The sequence below is a fragment of the Silene latifolia genome, chromosome X (genome assembly GCF_048544455.1).
Source record: "Silene latifolia isolate original U9 population chromosome X, ASM4854445v1, whole genome shotgun sequence".
NCBI classification, from domain to species: domain Eukaryota; kingdom Viridiplantae; phylum Streptophyta; class Magnoliopsida; order Caryophyllales; family Caryophyllaceae; genus Silene; species Silene latifolia.
Window position 1 is genome coordinate 253782950 of NC_133537.1, and position 7436 is coordinate 253790385.

At 37.2% G+C, this 7436-nt stretch overlaps 1 non-coding gene across 1 annotated transcript; it reads right to left on the reverse strand.

Moving 5' to 3' along the window:
* Positions 1-5965: 5965 nt before the first annotated feature.
* LOC141624072 (small nucleolar RNA R71) lies at positions 5966-6072 on the reverse strand. The gene has a single exon (XR_012533883.1). It is a non-coding gene; the product is annotated as a small nucleolar RNA R71 (small nucleolar RNA).
* Between the last annotated feature and the right edge of the window lie 1364 nt (positions 6073-7436).

Consider the following 7436-nt stretch of genomic DNA (forward strand, 5'->3'; position numbering starts at 1 on the left):
TAACTTAGTTATTCTATACAGAGTATTATTTAGTTATTGATCTTTGGTTAGTGTTTTAAAGTCAGCTTTTAGTCAAGTCCAGTTATTTTAATATGAAACTTTGTTATTGTAATATATTGATGTTGTTATTGTAATGTATTGGGGTAGTTATTGTAATTTAGTAATTTAGTTATTCTATACGAAGTATTATTTAGTTATTATCTTTGGTTAGTGTTTTAAAGTCAGCTTTTTAGTCAAGTCGAGTTATTTTAATATGAAAACTTTGTTATTGTATTACTTTATCCTAATTATTGTATCATAAAAACTCAGTTATTGTATTAGTTGTTGTCATAATTTTTGTGTTTATTCTGATAATTTTGTATTCTGTTGCTCAGTGATAAAAACAAATGGGTCCTAAACGTAACAGGGAGCCTAAAGTTGGTAATAGAGCTGATTTGAAACGCTCAAAAGTAAATTTTCCAAAAAAGAAGCTCAATAAGGTTCTTGGAAATCCAAGATTGAACATGTGAGTATATGTTCCTCCCCCTGTTATGAGTTTCTGTTTATTCTCCTTATTTTGATGTGTCACTCTTTTATATTTTGCTTGATTTTTCATTTCAGCGCTGCAAACGTTAAAGTGAGCTGTTGTCCTAATGGTTTGGTTAATCTGGTAAAACAACTTGGTCCAAATTAGCGAAAGGCTGTCATTGAGATCGGATTTGGTGCTTTGCTTGATTTTAAAGTGAACAGTTTGCCATTGGGTGTTATACCATTGTTTATAAAACACTTTAATGCAACTGCTCATATTTTTCAAGCAAACGATATCAAGTTTTTTCTGTTAAAAGATGATGTGTGATGTTTTTGGATTGCCAAACGGTGGTGATAAGGTTTAGGTTGTTTACAGTGGACATAGTTTCTTGTCTTCACAAGAGACGTTGAAAGCCGAGTTTCGGAAGAAGTTTAATGTAGAAGGGACAAATTATGTTACTATCCCTACTGTTTATAATGCAATTACTGGTATGGGAGATGATGGGGGAGATGAATTTCGGAAGCTGTTTGTGCTTTATGCTATGTCGATTGTCCTTGCCCCCCCTTCAAATTATGGAATTGACTTTTCAATTCTTAAAGCGGTGCAAGATGTTTCACGTATCCACCATTTGGATTGGTGTGGGTATGTGTTTGATAAATTAGTCGAGGGTGTTGAGCGGTGTAGAACTGGGTCGTCTACTTTGCTTGGTTGCATACTTGTTGTTATGGTGGCATACTTCCATCGTATGCGTTTTAAGGAATATACAATGTCTTCCGAGACTCCTCTTATCAAGCACTGGGATGAGCAATCTTTTATTAGAAGGGGTACTTTAGAGCTCAATTCTGGTTCGTTAGGGAATGAGGAATATATCAATGGTGTATATCCTGTCTACAAACGCTTAAGAGAAGCAAAAGCTGCTGCAGTCGTTGTTGATAAACCTGAACCTGGGAAAAAGTATCTGGAACTGTCTGACTGTTTTGATACTGGTGATGTTATTCGAGCAAAGGCTGCTGATGTAAGTTCCAATCATTCTTGTGTAATTTATGACTTTGTTATTTTTTATAACTAATAATAAGACTGATTTTTGTAGTTATTGTAAAGATGTAGTGTAGTTATTTTAAAACTTTATAGCAGTTATTGTTTTCAATTAGTATAACAATTATTGTAAAGACTTATTATAATTATTTTTTCATTATTTTTGTTTTTCTTAGGTTTCCCAAGCACATTTTTTGATGATGAAGAGGGATGTTGAGATATTTCTCCATTTGTACACGCAACGGAAGGAAGCGATGGGAAAGGAGTGTGGTTCTTATTCAGTTGAAGATTCTTTGACAGCCACTTTAGTTTCTTTGACTCCTGCTTTCATTAGCGATGACAATTCTTTGTTCACTTGATCATAATCCTTGCTTAGTGAGTATGAATAATAAGCAAAGCAAGAGGAATAGATCCTTCAAATATTTTAATATGTGAAGTTCCTCCCCAGGTTTCTTGGATTATGTGGCAGAGAGATGGAGTCATGAGGTTTTTGGTACAAGGATGTATAGGTTGGTCATAAAATTGAAGAGCTTGAAATATGATCTAAAGTAGTTAAATAGAAATCATTTTTCTGATATTGAAAATGCTGCTGCCATTGCCGAAGTTAATTTGTATCATCTTCAGCAAAGATTAGTAAATGCACCAGGGGACATGGACTTAATGCAGTAAGAGTATGATGCTCTTCAAATTTATAAAAGTCTACATGAGGCAAAAATGCAGTTTCTTAAACAAAAGGCTAAAGCTCATTGGATTAAGGAAGGGGATATGAATTCTTCTTATTTTCATGGTATTATTAAAGACATAAGAAGTAGGAATTTCATAGCTCATATTACTGACCACAAGAATCAGCTCTGTACTGATGATTAGGGTATTCACAATGCTTTCTTGGAATATTATAAGAGTTTGCTTGACTCAAGGGAAGAAACTTGGAAGGTAAATCAAATGATTGTCAATAAAGGCCTCATATGCAATGACAATCACATCAGTCAATTATTGGCCCCTATTACTAAGGTAGAGATCAAAGAGGTGATGTTTCAAATCCCAAATGACAAGGCCCCTGGTCTAGATGGCTATTCAAGTAAATTTTTTAGGATGCTTGGGATATTGTTGAGACTGATGTCATAGAGGCTATTATGGATTTTTTTTCACTCAGGGCAATTACTCAAACAGATCAATGCTACTGTTATCACTCTAATTCCAAAAGTGAACAGACCCACTACTGTCTTACAATATAAACCCATAGCCTGTTGTAATGTTGTCTACAAATGCATTTCTAAACTACTGTGTAACAGACTTGCAGGAGTCATACCTGAACTAATTTCCCCAACTCAAGGGGGGTTCATTCAGGGGAGAAGAATTATGGAAAACATTCTGATTTGTCAAGATCTAATCAAACTTTATAGCAGGAAAGCTGATTCTCTAAGATGTATGTTCAAAATAGATTTGCAAAAGGCCTATGATACTATTGAGTGGAAGTTCTTGGGGGAATTACTTAAAGCTATGAGATTCCCTAAGAAAATTGGGGATTGGATTGCACAATGTGTCACCACTGTCTCTTACTCTTTAAATCTTAATGGTGATATTTTTGGTTTCTTTCAAGGGCAGAGGGGTCTGGGACAGGGTGACCCTTTATCTCCACTTCTTTTCACCATATGTATGGACTATCTTTCCAGGTTCCTAACCCATACAACTGAGGATGCAGATTTTAAGTTCCACCCTTTATGTAAGCCTCTTAAACTTAATCATCTTGTGTTTGCTGATGATCTACTTTTGTTCTATAAGGGAGATGCTAAATCTATAATGATCATGCTTATAACTTTCTCTACCTTCTCTAAAACTTCTAGCCTACGGATGAGTAAAGGAAAATCAAATGCTTATTTTAATGGGGTCAAGGAAGGGTTGAAAGCTGAAATATTACAAGTTTCTGGACTCATTGAAGGGAGACTACCTTTCAAATACATAGGGGTTCTGATGTAACCATAATTAGAGCATATTTAGTCCCCGAACTAACCTCGTTCCCATGCTTTTTAGTGCATATTTGGGTCATTTATTGTCTTTAGTTCTTTGTTTTGCATATTCTTTGAGGTTTTGTGTCCTTGGTAGGAAAGGAGTGCAAACCTTGCATTTTCATGGCAAAATGAGACTAAATTGATTGAATTCAATGACCAAGCATCAAGGAGAGAGAAGATTAGAAGGCCTTTGTACATACTATAGTAGATGGGCAATAATGAGAAAAGATCCTTGCATCCCCGAGGAAATCCCCAAGGATTTTATGAAGGAAAGGGAAGAAAAGAAGAAGGAAACACGCTGCAAGACAATCCGTGCGTCTTCTCAAGAAGACGCCCGGCCACCAAGCCACAATCCGTGCGTCTTCCTTACAAGACGCCCGGGCAGCAGCAACCAGAAGACGCCCGTCTTCTCCCAAAGACGCCCGGGCAGCAATTGAAGAATCCGGCCGTCCCATGCATAAGACGCACGGATTCCAAGACAGCACAACTTCGTTTCTTCAAGCTTCAAGAAAGATGCCCATCCTTCCAAAAATACCGGCGTTTCCCTAAGTAGGGACTTAATCGTCATTTAAGCCCTTAGTTAACCCTAATTCCTACACCTAATCCCCACTATAAATACCCCATTAGTCTAATTAGAAGAGCAGGTTCTTCTTATCAATTCTTAGAGTAGTTAATATCAATCAAATCTCTCTCTAGTTTTGTAATCAACAATTAATCAAGTTTTAATACAAGTTTTATTTCCTTAATCTCTCTTTTGTTCATCCTTTATTTTGGGTAATTGAAGATTATTTGGGTTATTATTGGGAGATTGATAACCTCTCAATCAAGCATCAAGTACTTTTATTCTTTGCTTCATTATTGGAATCATTAGTAGGTATAATTCTTTTAATCCCTTTTTAATTATTGCTAATTACTTTCATTTGTTCATCATGTTTCACTTTGTTGGTATGATTGACAACCTTGCTAGCATGTTCAACATGATAATGAGTGAGTAGTTCCATAGCTAGGGTTAATGGGTAATTAGGGAAAACCAACATGGGGAATGATTCATGCTTAAATTAATATGCTTTCATGGTTTATTTGCTTGCTTGTTTTGATCTCAACTCATGCACATGTTATGGTTGATGAAATGCGAGCCTATGAATCCTTGCATTTTTTTACCCATCACCTATCTTTTCAATGAGACTTGTAAGACATAAACCAACTCGAGTCTCATTAGACTATGCATGTTGTTAAGTAGGGAAGACTAAGTCGACTTGTAGGTGTTGTACAATCTAATCGATTCGGCTCCGGGACCCAAACTTTCCTAGGATTGTAAGATATAACCCAACTCAATCCATCACAACAATAATTGCTTGCTTATAATTTGAGAACATGTTTGTATGATCAATTCCCATGAATCCCCTATGACCCCATGATACCCTAGTGCTTTTTATTAATTGTTTACAACCCTTTTCAATTCATCTTGCTTATTTACTTTCATTGCTATTTAGTTTAGTTACCTTCTACATCAACCCAAATTGTGACACCCCTAAGACACCACTAGTTTCAATAGAAATCTCATCTCAATTCCCGTCCCTTGGGATCCGTCCTTTACTTGCCTCTTTACTAATTGTAGAGTTGTTTGTGAAGCTATAAATTGTGTTTTGGTCTAGGTGCTCCTAACGACAAGTTACCGAAAAGATTTAGTCCGACCAAAAATGGCGCCGTTGCCGGGGACGGTGTTAACTTAATTTATATTTTCTTATATTGTTATTAGTTGTGTCTTTCATTGCCTTGGAGAAGTAAAACTCCTCAAGGTTTGTTCTAATTGTTTTCAAGTTGTTTGATATTTTGCATGTCTAGAAGGTCACAAGGTGATTTGTTACCTTTTGATCGTGAAATTGAAAAAACTTTGACAACCAATAGAAGACTTGCTAGGAGAAATTTGAGAGGTATTAGTGAGGTTGTAGATATTCAACCAACTATTGAGTTCATCAACCCTTTTGCATGAGAAGGTGAGGAGAACCCAACACAAAATATAACTCAAAATCAACCCACAATGCCTAAGTTTTCATCACATTCTGTACCCACCGAGGAGAACCTACCCAATGGTACTCCCACACCACAACATCTAATCAGAAATTTCATTTCCAAATCCGCATTTATCCAATTAGTCGAAAGAAGCCAATTTGGGGGGATGCCTAGTGAAGACCCTCACTCTCATATGGAGGCTTTTTGTGACTATTGTGATGCGATTTCTCAAACCGGTGTAACTCAAGACCAAATTCGATGGGTCTTATTTCCTTTTTCTCTAATTGGCACTGCGAAACAATGGTTGAAGAGCCTTGATAAGGCCACTCTCGGAATTGATTCTTGGAAGAAATTGGCTCTAGCTTTCTACAAAAAGTTCTACCCACCGGAAAAGACTAACATGCTAAGAGCTCAAATTACGGGTTTTAAGCAAAGGGATGAAGAATCTTTGTATGAAGCTTGGGAGCGGTTCAAAGGAATTTGTCGCTCATGTCCTCACCATGGACTTAGCGAGTGGTTCTTGGTACAACAATTTTGGAACGGTCTATATGAAGATTCAAGGAACATTCTCAACATGGGATCAAATGGAATATTCACCGAAGTTGATGACAATCAAACTTGGAACAAAATTGAGGAAATGGCGGTCCATAACTCACAATATAGTAGACCTCGCAAAGCTACTAGAGGAGGAAAGCATGAAGTGGACTCCGTTACTCAATTGGGTGCTCAACTTAGTGCTCACATTGATACCATCAATTTGAAGTTTGAAAAGGCTATGGCTAGACTTGAAGAAGCCTCAAAATCACCAAAACATCATGTTAATGCCATGACGACATCTTCATCAATCCCAAGTGGGATATGTGAGAATTGTGGAACTTTGGGACATGACCCAAGTGAATGTAGGGGAACAAATGAACAAGTGAATGCTTTCCAAGCATACAAGAGTGGTACCCCTTATTCCAACTATTACAATGAAAACACCAAATTCCATCCAAATCTCTCATACAAAAGCCAAAATGTTCAAAACCCTCAAACAACATGCACCCCACCTCCCATGAGAAACCAAAATCAAAGACCCTTTTACAACCAAAACCAAGGTTACCAAAATCAATCTCCATACAATCAACAAAACGACCAAGGTTTTGATGTTCAAAAAGCGGTCCTTCAAATGCAAAAGAATCAACAAGAATTTTTCACTCAAATGCAAAAACATAGTCAAGCAAAGGAAACCACCATCAACAACATTCTAGCTCACACCAAAATGTTGGAAATCCAATTGACTCAACTAGCATCTTCAAGCTCACAAAGACAAAATGGGCAATTACCACCTCAAGGTAATCCCCCAAGACATGAAACAGTTAGTGCCATTCACTTGAGAAGTGGTACAAGGTATGAAGCACCGAAGAAGCAAGTTGAGGATGAGGTTGTGGAAGCTAGTGACAAGGAAGAAATTGTGCAAAACTCCAAAGATGGAGAATCATCAAAAGAAGAAATCTCAAAGAAAAATGAAGACAAGGTCAAGGAGAAGGAGCCCATTGTGATTAGACTTCCTTTTCCGAGTCGTCAAGCCAAGACCAAATTTGATGACCAACTTGGAAAATTTATGGAAATTGTGAAGAATTTGGAAGTCTCAATTCCTTTCACGGAATTAATCAATCACGTACCGGCCTATGCGAAATACATGAAAGACATCCTCACAAAGAAGAAGTCGATCCGGAAGCTTGAGACTATCGCCTTCACTAAGGTGAGTAGTGCAATACTTCAAGGGAGTTCACCTCCAAAACTCAAGGATCCGGGAAGCTTCTCAATACCGTGTACCATTGGCGACACCACGATCAACAAAGCCTTATGTGATCTAGGGGCTAGTGTGA